The sequence below is a fragment of the Dendropsophus ebraccatus genome, chromosome 9 (assembly GCF_027789765.1).
Source record: "Dendropsophus ebraccatus isolate aDenEbr1 chromosome 9, aDenEbr1.pat, whole genome shotgun sequence".
Classification (NCBI taxonomy): Eukaryota; Metazoa; Chordata; class Amphibia; order Anura; family Hylidae; genus Dendropsophus; species Dendropsophus ebraccatus.
Genome location: NC_091462.1, coordinates 21,910,625 through 21,925,010, shown reverse-complemented (window position 1 = coordinate 21,925,010; position 14,386 = coordinate 21,910,625). Strand labels below are relative to the sequence as shown.

General features: G+C 42.7%; 1 protein-coding gene across 5 annotated transcripts in view; it reads right to left on the bottom strand.

The window, feature by feature from the left end:
- The window catches only part of FMNL2 (formin like 2), a 205,326-nt gene that overhangs the window by 190,176 nt on the left and 764 nt on the right, over positions 1 to 14,386 (bottom strand). The gene's annotated exons all lie outside the window — the stretch shown is intronic.

The following is a 14,386-nucleotide window of genomic DNA, read 5'->3' as shown; positions in this document are numbered from 1 at the left end:
AAAAAAACAAGCAAAACCCAACAACTACAAGTGATCCCAGCCGCCCGCTGTAAACAATGTATCATCTGGGTCCAGGGTGATTGTATCCCATCTTATGTACATGTGTTGTTTTCCTCAGCAGCTACCAATTGCAACATTTACTTCTTGGATCATTACTTTGTCTGGTTATTATCATGTACAGCTCGAACCATACAAGACATGGATCCATGTAACATTGCCTTGCGTTATGTCTGAAAGAAGGGCACGTGATGTCTGAGACGTTATGTACAATTGTCAATGCTAGTATTAATCTGTGTCTAGAAAAACACGTATATCAATATTTTATCCATGTATGTGCTCATAATACTTTTATGATCATGCTATTTATTGTGGCATTTTATTCTTAGGGTACTATTACATGGCCCTATAATAACTGTAAACGAGCGCCGATCTGCTAGATCAGCGCTCATTTACTGGGCCTATTGCACGGCCCGATAATCATTTAACAAGGGCCGCATGGACATCGTTACCGATGTCCTTGCAGCCCTTGTTTTAAACTGTATACATTATCTATCCATGCTGCAGGGATCTTCTTGCGGTCTGCTTCTCCCGGGGTCCTGCACGCTGCAGCTTCAGAGCAGCCCGTCTTAGCTGACAGGCTGCTCAGCCAATCACTGGCCGTGGCGGTCCTAGCCAGTGATTGGCTGAGCGGCCTGTAAGCTAAGACAGGCTGCTCTGAAGCTGCAGCGCGCGGGACTCGGGGAGAAGCAGACCGCAAGAGGAGCCCTGCAGCATGGATAGGTAATGTATTTACTTTGCAAATCGTCAGACGTCGTCCGCGCACTGCTATTACACATAGCGGTGCGTGGTTGGTGGTCAACAATTACAGGTCCAAACCTCTATCAATGATCGTCTTCGGCTGATCATTGTGTTTATTACATGAAACGATAACCGGTTGGATAGGGCCGATTTGGCCGATTATCGTTCCGTGTAATAGTACCCTTACCCCTCCGCATAGAAAACACATGAATGACAGACATCCCGAACATACATGTGTATGGGGAGGCCGGAAGACATAACTGTTGATCAATGACAGTTATTGAGGGTGTATAGGCTCCAAAGACATTCATTAAGATATGCTTGCTCGTACATATGCAGGTTGCTTTAAGCTCCTTCGCCAGCCTGTTAAAAGGGTTATCCAAGCTTAAAGGAACAGAGGTGAGTGAACTTTGTACACGTTTGGTTCCGAGTGTGCGGAATTAGATTAGCAGTGGGTGCTGAAGTTGGATGCAGCCCACCTAGGGAGTCCTGGAAAACATGGATGCAGCCTACAGCATTTGGCAGTATCCATGTTTTCCAGGCAGTCCTCCAGTGTTATATCATTCAACTACTACAAGTAGTCCACCTTTTACAGGAACAGGATCTGTAGGGGGTGCCTGGGGTTGAATGCTGACAATCTAATATTGGTGGCCCAGATAAGCCAATTTAAATTACATTCACATGTGGTTGATATGTTGCAAAAAATCTGCAATTGTATGAATGGCCAATTCCCAGCAGACAGAGGATGGGAGTTATAGTTGATAAAGCGTGAGAGCTGCAGTACATGATGTAGAATTATTATAGCACATTTCTCATCTCCTATAGGCCCCAGTGTGACCACAAGCAGCAAGGTTCATCTACACATTTCTTCCCCAGTTTGGCAGCTGCTACCTCTGAGTAGGAGGCCATTTCTGTAGGGAATTGGCTGCCGCCCCGCCAGCTCTGAATGAATGTGTGTGTCTTATTCTGATATTCCCTGTATATTTCCTAAGATTCGGGTAATTCATCACCTAATCATCCTACAAAGAACCCGCTACACAAACAGGAGACATCAAGTAGGCGCATATGGTTTTACTTCTAATAATTACTGCCATATAGCATACGGGAAAACAAGAGGTCACAGACGTGTGTTGTTCTAGATACAATTGGGGCCAAAGCCTATAATCCTTATTACAAAAATACTTGAAAGGAAACAAGATACAGCGAATGGACGTGGCTATTTTTATTACATTCGGCGGTGGTGATCCTCTACGTTTCATAAACCATAGTGTCCGCGATCTCCAATATCTAAAGTATTAGCTTATTACAGGCTGACGGCAGTCTTCAGCAGGTGTTCATCTCCCCTGCAGCGCCACCACAGGGGAAATGAAGTATTACACAATGTCCTCCTGGGAGACTCTCTTTGTAGCTTCTGTCTTGTTAAATGAATGATGGTCCTTAAAAAGGACCCACACACACGCACACGCACACACACAGAAACACCACCATGACTCTCCTTCCCTGCCCCTTTCTTCTCTTCTCTATTTGATTTTCTTTCTTTTCTTCTGTCTCTGTCTCTCTTCCTGCCCCTCTCCTTTTCCATGTGACATGCCCTTTCTCCCCATTTCTAGTCCTCTCTCTTTGTGACTCTACCTCTCTTTTCCTCTATCCTTCTATATGACTCTCTCTAACGGGTCCTTTACCTATTACCGTATATGACTCTCACACCCTTGCATTTTTTCTCTCCCTTTGTGCCTTTTCCTCCTTGCCCCTCTCTCTTTCCATGTGGCTCTCTCTAACAGTACCTCTCTTTTTCTCCCTCCCCATGCCTTCCCTTCACTCTTCTTTTTCCTCTCTCTATGATTATCCCTGTCTTTTTCTTTCTCCACAACTCTACCTCCTTGACCCTCTCTCTCTCTCTTTCCATGTGACTCTACCTGCCCCTCTTTTTCATTTTTTGTTCCTCTCTCACTCTCTACTTCTTTATAGCTCTCCTTTCCTGCTTCTCTCTCTTTGTGACCCTCCCTTCCACCCTCTTTCTCATGGTCACTCTCTCTACATGCCCTTCTCCTTTTCTCTCTGTGATTCTCTCATTCTGCCCCTCTTTCTCGCCACAACCCTCTCTCTTTTTATGTACCTTCCATCTCTGCCTCTCTTTCTTTCTATGTGCCTCTCCCTCTCTGTTTCTTTCACTCTCCTCCTACCTCTCTTTTTCTCTCTCCATGACTCTCTCTCCCTGTCCCTCTTTCTTTCTATGTGCCTCTCTGTCTCTTTCTGACTCTCTCTCTCTCTATCTCTCTGACCCTCTCTTTTTCTCTCTCCATGACTCTCCCTCCTTGTCCCTCTTTCTTTCTTTGCCTCTCACTCTCTGTGACTCTCTTCCTGACCCTCTCTTTTTCTCTCTCCATGACTCTCTCTCCCTGTCCTTCTTTCTTTCTATGTGCCTCTCTGTCTCTTTCTGACTCTCTCTCTCTCTCTGACCCTCTCTATTTCTCTTTCTATGACTCTCCCTGTCCCTCTTTCTTCCTATGTGCCTCTCTGTCTCTTTCTGACTCTCACCCCTGAAGCTCTCTTTTCCTCTCTCCGTGACTCTCCCTCCTTGTCCCTCTTTCTTTCTATGTGCCTCTCCTTCCCTCTGTGACTCTCTCTCTCTCTCTCTGACCCTCTCTTTTTCTCTTTCCATGACTCTCCCTGTCCTTCTTTCTTTCTGTGCCTCTCCCTCTCTGTGACTCTCTCTTACTGTGTCTTTCCCTTCCTGTCCCTCTATTTTTCCCTTTCCATAACTCTCCCATCTCCTCTCTTTTCTCCATATATACATAGTATATACAGTACATCCATTCTATCCAGAATGCATTTTTCTGTCCATTACTTTTCCTCGAGCACGTATTCCCCCCATGAAAAGATTTCATAAGCCAAACCCGGATCCATGAGCCTGTAGAATGAGCGGAGCGCGGTGTTTGGACAGTCCTGGGGAGACCATTGTCCCATTGCTCCTCTATAGACACAGAAACGCTGAGTCTGTAGTGCACAGCCACGGTCCTAACTCACATCATGCTCGTAGACAAAGGAAGTACAGGGCCACTCATCGCTGCCAAGTGTATGTGGAGCCCAAATGGATTTGGCAGAAAGTAAGCCGCATGGCTGCCAAGTTATTCATTTTTAATAGTTTTTCTACAGATTCTTTAGAACATGAGCATTCAATGCAACATTCAGAACACGTAAACAAAGTAACTAACTACATGTAAGATGTAACATAGGACACAGACCTCTACTATTATACTATGCTATTATACAACAGTAATAATAATAACAAAGATTAATTTCTAATATTTCCACTTACTAGACCTATCACAAAAGGATCTGCCATGAAGCACAACCTCCTTAATAAATGATGTACACCCGTGACTATGCAACTCCCATCGGCCCCTCTAAGGAAGTCTGGACTATGCAAGGGGGAGTATACCATTGGAAGAAATGTCCTGATTCCCATGTAAACTGGCACTAAAAGGTCCACAGAATATTGTCCATAAGGACCAATTCACACAGAGCAAAACTGGTAGAATTCCGGAGAGTTCCGCCGCGAAATGCTGCCAGCCTCCGTGTCATACTGGCAGTCTATGGGAGGGCTTCCGCCTCCTCTCTCCACAAGGAAGAATTGACAAGTAAATTCTTCCGAGCGGAGAGGTGCGGAGATAGGAAGCACGCGAGCCCTTCCATAGACTACCAGTATGACACAGAGGCTGGCGGAGAGTTCCGCTAGTTGTACTCCATGTGAACTGGCCCTGAAGGGATTATTCATGCTTAAAAAAGACATGTCCAGAAACATCACCACTCTTGTCCTCTGTTTGAGTATAGGTTTTGCAGCTCAGTTCAATTAAAGTGAATAAAACTGAGTTGTAATACCGCACACAACCTGAGAACAGGGGTGGCGCTGGGTTTTTTTTTCTGCAGGAAAGTAGCTCTGCTTTTTCTAATCCTGGATAACCCGTTTAAAGGGGTTTTAACACCAATAATACTCATCTTTAGAACAGGGAGAAGTGTTTAACTGGTGGGGAGCTAACCACTGGGACTCCCACTGATCAGAAGAACAGGGATCCCATGTTCATGCGGTTAAAGAGAATGTGTCATCAGAAAATGACTTATTGCTTAAATAATGTTTTTATGTTAAACATATTTTTAAAGCAATTTTAGTGACTTTTAGTTACTTTTCTAATTTTTCATTTTTCTATCTATATTATAAAATAATCCTGAAATCTTCTAGTTTTCCCTCTCACCAAAATTAAGCTGAGACTTCCTGTTGTGTCCGTGGGGATAAGAGGAGGCTGTTGTAAAGCAATCTGTACAGCATTACAGCAACATGTGACACTAGTAGATAGAGGAGACAATAGCAGCTCGCTGTGGGATGACCTCTTCAAAGGTCACATTCATCTCAAGGGGACAGAGTCTGTCTATTGTTGTCTATGTCCATGAGGCTGGCTGTAAAGCATGTCACTAAATGCTGTTAAAAACAGTCCAGGCAATATGGCCGCCCCATAACAACGTATAAAAAGTGAAATTTAAAAAAAATTAAGTTAGAAAATAGAAACAGATTAAAGTAAAAGAACAAGTTTTACTATGTGACTCTAATTTGTAAAAGAAAATTTAGGTGACACATTCCCTTTAAATAGAACAGAGGTTGTACGTACTTGCTAACAATCAATTCGACTCCATTGTCTCGAAAATAAGATGAACAGAATGCTTGGCTAATATAGGCTAAGCCCAATCCACTCGGTGGAACCCCAATCCGATCAGTGGGAATGCCAGAGATGAAATCCCTACTGATATCCTGTGGACAGTGATATTTCTACTAACAACACTGATCATGGATTTATGATGAGTTTATTCAGTGAGGGTCCAACCACTGGGATCCCCACTGATTTCTATAATAATAGAGCGGCAATCAGACATGCACACGTTCATCTAATTTCCTCAGGCCCATAGAGTTGAATGGGGAAGCAATGCACAACTCCGATCACCATGCTATTTAAACAGAGTCTCAGGATGCCATGATGGGACCCTCAATGATCCCTGTTCACACAACCATCTTTGCCAATCTTGAGAAACACAACAGCACCTGGCAGCCCCCTTTCTACGTCAGCGAGGTCCGGCATTTGGTAGAACAGTATGGCTGTAATATAAGTAGAAAACACAATGCTAATGTGAACACAGTCCATGAAAATGATACAACAAACACAAGGTATGTATATGAATGCAACACATGCTACTAATCGGGTCCTCAGCGTATGCTTTACATCAGGGATGGGGAACCTTCGGACCTCCAGCTGTTGCAAAACTACAATTCCCATCATGCCTAAACAGCCGAAGCTTTAGCTTCGGCTGTCCAGGCATGATGGGAATTGTAGTTTTGCAACAGCTAAAGGGCCGAAGGTTCCCCATCCCTGCTTTACATAATCATAGGATTATTTATCACACCATTAAACTTAATCTGAATTTTAACCTGTATTGTCCTTTAATAGAAGCTATATATATATATATATATATATATATATATATATATATATATACGGCTCATGCTATTCAATGTCCTACGTATCAGGACACCTCTGTGTTTCCATGGAGATGGGCAGAGCATCGTTGTATATCTGTAGGAAAGCCAAATACTGCGCACGTCATAGAATAAATCACCCAGGAGGCCGAATAAAAAAATTATTCAGCCGCTGGACAAGAACATCCAAGGAGTGACAGCTTATACTGTGATGTAATGTATTTAATAACAAAGACACGTGAATCATCCATTCACCATGAGGTAGTAAACAGGTAAAGTGTACAACGTCCGCCCCACTATGACCCTGCAGTGACCACCACCGAAAAGAATGCACAACATACACAATATTTCCAGAAAAGTGAGTGCGCTGCAAAAAGACGCACAATAATCCCTTTCATTGGAGCGTTTAAGATGAAGCTTGTGACTTTTCTACCAGACTTTTCCCAGAGCACAAAAGCCGAGAGCGAGCTACAGGCTCAGTCTGACAAAGAAGGTCCGGCAAACAAATAGCCATTACATGTAGACGGCAACAGTGACCATGAATTTAGGGAAGATGTCACCAAAACAGTCTACTGTACCCCTCCCCTAGGTCACTAGGGAATTTGTCAGCTTTACATCATGCTCAGAGCTGCAGACATGGGCAGATAAAACAAATCATCTTAGCTGATGGCTCTTTGCAAAGTTATAAAATCATGTTTTCCTTCTAAGCCTGAGTTGAGGAGGCTGTGCTGAGCTACAGCAAGCTTGTCTCTTTACATATACAGTGGTTGGTGCCAGCAATAAGCTTTGTACATCAATCATGCAAGTAAGGGAGGGTGGGGGAGGGAGGGAGGTGGCATGCATGCTGCAGCTCAGCACTGCTTCCATGACACAAGCTAACAAAGAAAACTTAATTTTTAACTTTGCAAACAACCATCAGCTAAGGGAATGGAAACATTTATTTTATCTGTATTTGCAGCTCTGTGCCTCATATAGAACTGATTCCTTCACCCAATCAGTTTTGAGAAGTATGATAAGCGGTCTTGGAGTTGATAGGCTCATTTTTTCCATTATGTTTTCTGCTTAGGCCTATTAAGAGGATTTGCTAGGTCACACTATTACATATACTAGAATATTAGTAGTTATACAGCTCTCTGTATTACTGTAGTTAAAGGAGAAGTCCAATGAAAATTTTTATTAAAGTATTTTATTGCCCCCCACAAGTTATTCATATTACCAATATACACTTATTACGGGAAATGCTTATAAAGGGCTTTTTTCCCTGCACTTACTACTGCATCAAGGCTTCACTTCTTGGATAACATGGTGATGTCACTTCCTGGATAACATGGTGATGTCACTTCCTGGATAACATGCTGATGTCACTTCCTGGATAACATGGTGATATCACTTCCTGGATAACATGGTGATATCACTTCCTGGATAACATGGTGATATCACTTCCTGGATAACATGGTGATGTCACGATCCGACTCCTAGAGCTGTGCGGGCTGTGGCTGCTGGAGAGGATGATGGCAGGGGGATGTTCAGTGTCCCTCCAGTGCCCTGTGTCCCTCAGTGTCCCCCTGCCATCATCCTCTCCAGCAGCCACAGCCCGCACAGCTCTGGGAGTCGGGTTGTGACATCATCATTTTATCTAGGAAGTGACATCACCATGTTATCCAGGAAGTGACATCACCATTTTTATCCAGGAAGTGACATCACCATGTTATCCAGGAAGTGACATCACCATGTTATCCAGGAAGTGACATCACCATGTTATCCAGGAAGTGAAGCCTTGATGCAGTAGTAAGTGCAGGGAAAAAAAGCACTTTATGTGCATTTTCCGTAATAAGTGTATATTGGTGATTTGTATAACTTTTGAGGGGCAATACAATACTTTAATAAAAATTTTCACCGGACTTTAAAGGGATTGTCTGCTTGGGCTCTGAATGATCTGTGAAACTGTGAAACTGTACACACTTCTCATTAAAATCAATAGGCTGTCTTTGTAAAGCATGGACATTCCAAGTCCTCCAGGGAAAATGACACTCTTTGTAGTTTGTCCTGACAAATAGAGGAAGCAGCTTCTCTGCTCTCCCTACCCAGAATACAGGCTGCTGTACAGTTGACATTTAGTGTTAAGCGGACTGGACATGTTGGATCCTACCCTAGGGCTGCCATGAAAACATGAAACAGCTATAGACTCCCTAGGTCAGCACCCAACCTCCCCAGCCGCTGGGAGTCAAATGCAAAGTGTTCGGGTTCAGGAATCGTTGGTGAACGCGAACAGTTCGGCATATCCAGTTGACACTAAAGGATTAGTATGTAATATTACAGTAGCAATTCCTCTTTCTACGGCAAAGTGTTAAAATATCCTTAAAAAAAATAAAAACGGGCCCAGGATATGTATTTTAACCAGGACAAAGAAAACGCAGCGAGATACAGTATACAGCTGAAATCTCCCCCATCTCACATTCCACCGTGAAAAGAATGGATTAGCACATGGAAGAATAGCCGGAGAGCAGGTCTAAAAACAGTCATCCAAATTAGCTTACAAGTGACTTGTCAGCAGAGCGTGGAGCCAGGGGCACCGGCTACCTGACACAGGCAAGAGGCGCCATGTGTAAACTTATAGAGGAGGAACCGCCATGGCCACCAATCGCCCTCTTCATCATTGGTTCTACTTTATTTCTATTTTACTCAATTTAATAAAATTGTGTGAAAACATTGGATCCAATATACATGGCAGCTGGCATATGTGATATAGCAAATCATTATATTCTAAGGGCCCTATTACACGGGGCTATTAATCGTTTTATCATTCAAATTTAAATGATAATCACTCCGTGTGTATGCGGGCAATGATCAAAAATGTATTTGTGTCGTTGATCGCATCTTTTAAGCTGACCCTAAAAGCATTGTTAATCTTCCATGTATGTACACCTCGGGGGAGATTTATCAAACATGGTGTAAAGTGAAACTGGCTCAGTTGCCCCTAGCAACCAATCAGATTCCACCTTTCATTCCTCACAGACTCTTTGGGAAATGAAAGTGGAATCTGATTGGTTGCTAGGGGCAACTGAGCCAGTTTCACTTTACACCATGCTTGATAGATCTCCCCCTTTATCTCTGGAAGTTGAAAGACATCATAACCGATCCAACAGATGATGTTGGGGAGAGTTGGTAAGCCCCCATACACATTGGATGGTGATTGTTACTATTCTAATAGCCAGAAGAACATTGAAGCTTTGACAACGGCCATCGGTTATCATTCTCCAGTGTATGTTATTCTCATTGTAGGTCAAGTATTAGATCGGAGTCACATTAGGCCTTGACTCTACTTTATCTTTTCACTAATATAAAATTTGGTAGATAAGCAAAAGAAAGAGTCAAAGTGAAAGAAGGACTGCATAATCAGACTACACAGGGCTTGTTAGTAGTCTGTTACCAAGGAGACTAATTGGGACATAATAGCTACTGGCAGAAACATATTGGAATAAGACTATAACCGAAGTTGCTTAAAGGAGAAGTCTGTCCTCGCTCTTTAAAAAAAAAAAAGAAGGCAGGGGCACGGGGGAAGTAACAAAGAGTATTAACTCACCTCTCCTCGTGCCTCTTCAGCCTCAGATCCTGGGCCCCCACCGGGCTTCCTTGATTTCCACCAGAGCTGACGTCCCAACCCGATCCCTCTTCTCACCGCGGGCACGGAGAGAGGACTCCCTATTATATTCCCCCTGCCTCTGCCGGCTGCCCTTTAAAAAAAAAAAAAAAAAAAAATGGCCGGACTTTTCCTTTAACCTTAAAATGGTTAATGTTTTGGTAAATGGCAATATTTTTGCAATCGTGTACATGAGCTTTAAAGGGGTTATCCAGGATTAGAAAAAAACATAGCTACTTTCTTGCAAAAGAAGCACCATCCATGTCTCCAGGTTGTGTGTGGTATTACAAGTCAGCTCCATTCTCTTCAATGGAACCAAGCTGCAAAACCCCACACCCAACATGAGGACAGGAGAGGTGCTGATTCTGGGAGAAACCGGCCACCAGGACAACCTTGGACACCTTAAAGGGTATTTCCATCTGGGACATTTATGGCACATTCACAGGCTTGCCTGTCTTTGGCTTTCCAGCTTGGCTGTTTCTGGCTTCCTGGCTGCAACCAAGCTAAATGGGGCAAAGGAACCTTTCATTTGAGATAGTTGTGGTTCCCAGAGGCGGGACTCACATCTATCAGACATTTATGGCATATCCTGTGTCATAATCCTTGAGTAAATACGGCACAATACATGACTACTACAGATTAGTGACCAAAGGGAAAGTCTTCCTCGGTTCACACATTCACAGCAAACAAAAAGTAAGGGAAAAACCGAGAGTTACTTCTGAAAACGTACTCATGTACTACGAGTCCCATCATTCTCTTATCAGTGGAAAATTACAACCTCATCCGTGATTTATAAAGGGCCCACAATGCTAAATCCTGGGGCCGCTAATGGTTGTCAGAGTGCGCTGAGCTGTGACGTGTTCATTTACGGCAGGTTAATATGTCACCAGCAGTGTGAGGGTTTACTTGACATTGAAAAATTCGTCAGTCATCCATTTACGATGTGTGAGCGGCGCTGAATAACTTACACCAGATTTACATGTGAAATGTACACACCATGGCAGCCCATCACCCACATGTGTGAGCGGGTGTGGAGTGACAACACGGCCATTGATAACAGGAGTAAATCCACTCACTCTTATCAGGCCTTTCTCTTTCAGCCAAGAAAGTATTGTGTTACAAAACAAACAAAAAAAAAAATCCAAGCATTGTCTTCGATAAGAATAAAAGTCCTGGGCCGCTCACATATGTGCGTCGCTATAAAACTTTATTCAGCTCTTGCTAGCTGACAACCAATATGGTCGCCATTGCCTTCTAAGTCTTGTCACACAGGTTTCTTATTAATGCTTATTTATCAAGTGACATGGCCTGGTTTCAAGGGATAGGTAACAACGTATCTTTTTGTAAAAACCACGGCCGTTGTTGCATCTGCAACAATGGCCGGACTTTTCACGAAAAGATACGTTGCCTTGTGCTCTATGGGATCCTGGCCGGAGTGTACACACATAGTATACGCTCCGGCCGGGATCCCTCGCGGTGCTGTAGGAAACTGACATGTCAGTTTTCTGCGGCCACTATTCAGTGAATAGCGGCCGCAAAAAACCCTGTCAGTGCACACAATAGAGTGAGCGGCTCCGGCCGTTTGCTGTATTGTGTGCTGTGGGGAGTTCTGATGCGGACGCGCACGGATGCGCTCGCATCAGAACTCTGCGGCCCAAAAGATCATTCGCAATGACCTTTTCAGAGCCCGGCCGGGTCACGGAACAGCCGGTCTCTTACATATTATGAACATAGCCTTAATCTGTAAAGATGGCCATATTTGAGGGGGGTTCTGAAAAAGTTCAAGAGATCAGCTAATGCTAGAGCTGGCCATACACTTTAAATAACAAGGCCACCAGTTATCTCAGCCACCCATCCTCCCCATACACAGGAAAGTTTTGGCAAGGCCGAGCCTCCCTGTATTCTCTATAGGGGGAGGGGTCTTGATGTGGCTTATTTCTCTCTGAACAAAGTGGTCGTCCATGATTTCCCATCACGGCCGACCACTATCACCACCGACATCCTCTGTCTGTGGTTGTTATAGAAAGCCTCAAACACCTTAGATTGACAGCCGAATCGGTAGGTTTGGTCGTCTAAAGTGTATGGGGACTTTAGGAAGTTTGGAAATACCCACCTATAAATAATGGTCCCCTGTGTTAATATCAATAAAGTTTATTGAAGGTATGCAAAAAGTTTGTGATTATTATTTTGTGTCCCAATTCGATCTCTAGGACCACAGCTACAAGTAACCATTGAGAACAAAAAAAACACATTTCCTACTGACAAACTTTTTGAGAATGTCTTCAGCAAACTTTATCGATCTTTTCACAGAAAACCCTTTTAAAGTCCAACATCTCCATAACATCTCCATTTATTGACGTTGTTGCAGAGAACCCCTTTAAAATCTAAGTAAAATCGCCCTTACTAAAAGCTATTCCTTGAACTTGACATTGAACTTTATTGACATTGTCAGAGAAGCCCCTTTTAAAATCTAGTACCCCTTTAACACCACTTCAACAGCTGATAAGTACTAGAAGGCTTCAGATTTTTAAATTGAAGTAATTTACAAATCTCTGGCACTTTCTGGCACCAGTTGATTTGAAAGAATTTTTTTTTTACCCCTTTAAAAGGGTAATCGTCATTTGTAAAACCTATAGATCACAGTCCTGAACTGAACTGATGACATGCGTTGGGCTACAGAGACTTATAATGGAGCCCATCTCATGTGATTGGTTGGATTGGTTGGCCAACTAGAGAGTGAAGCCTGTGGCCATGCTCTTCGTCTGGCTATAGCTAATGATTGCAGGGGTCTCCGGACTGTGATCTTAAGTTTTGACATATCTGGACAACATGTATTACACATGACACTAACCCTTTAAATAAAAGACACTCATATCTTCAATAAACCTTATTGAAATTGGTGGTGAGAGCCCCTTAAAGTTTGACATATCTTTAAATAATAGAGAATCCTTTTGTCAATAAAGATTGTTGGCACTGTTGAGGCGAACCTTTTTTTAAGGCCAAACACTTCCTTAAATAATAGGCATTTCTTTTTTCAACAAGCTTTATTGACATGATTAGAGTGAACCCCTTTAAAATCTAACACCTTAAACAAAATATATACCTTACTACTCTCCGCTTTACTGACAAAGTGGTAGAGAACTCCTTAAAATCTAGTACCTCCTAAGATAATAGATATTCATTTCCTCAATAAACGTTATTAACATAGTCATAGAAAATCCCTCGAAGTCTAACACACTCACTTAAATGAAAGTTATTTATTTCTCCAATTGACATTTTCAGACATAAAACCTACCATCTATTTAAAGGTATTCTTTTTTTCAAAAAACTTTATTGACAACGTCAGAGCGAACACATGGACGGTTCCAGTGATTTCACAGCAATTGTCATAGTCTGTTGTATTTTAAAACGTTTCTGCCTGATTTGGTTTACTATAAATTTTGATATATCATTTGAATTTTGCACAAGCTGTATTGAACAGTCGATACTTAGAATATATATTATTATAGTATCAAAAATTTTTAATTCGACACTTAAAGGGTCCTGACAGGTCCCTAAGAAATATGTAAAAGACATCTTAAAGGGAGCCATGCTTAGTATTTGGGGGTCTTCTAATGGGACGGACAGTATATACCATTATATCTGTATACAGGTTAATATTTGCATGACCCCGGAGCACTAGCACCTCTGTTGTGGCTTGTGGTGTAACCCCAGTAAAGAACCACTTGGTAATGTTAACACACTGAGTGTAATCTAAACATAATCACGTTACACACGGGGAAGCGGAAAGTGCTGAGTGTAATCCCAGTTTACTCTAGGTGGGAGTTGTAGTTTGACACCATTTTGCGTAAACCTGTTTTAAAGCCCTATTATTCCCCCTATAATCTGAACTATCCCTGCTGTCACTCACACATTGAAACGCTAGCTCTTGTGGATAGAATTACAATCACTTCACAGCCGTCTCCTTAAACAGAGTAAATACCAATTGTACATGATGAAAGTTAAAAAAATAAATAAAAAAAATTCTTGGCCTTCAAAGGGGACTCCACACCCCCAATGTGCCCCCATATAGGAGGTCACATGATGTCATCTAAAGCTGAAACTTTCTCCAAAAAGTGAAAGGTTGCAAACATCAAGACTGTACAGAATGTCGGATCATACAAGTTTTGACCATTGGGCCACATTGTGTGACTCTAATCGATGCCATAAAATGCAACCTGGGATGTGATCCAACTCCAAGCTGGATTATCCCATTACCTCCGAAACATGATCATGCCCATATCTCCCTAGGCTCTCTCCAGGACATGGTCCCTGTAAGCTACAGACTTTTCCATTCAAGACCTGACACCTTGTAGATGCTAATGAAATGCAGATTGGTCTCGACTCCCCCCCCCCCCTCCACTATTGAGCCGTATCTTTACAGT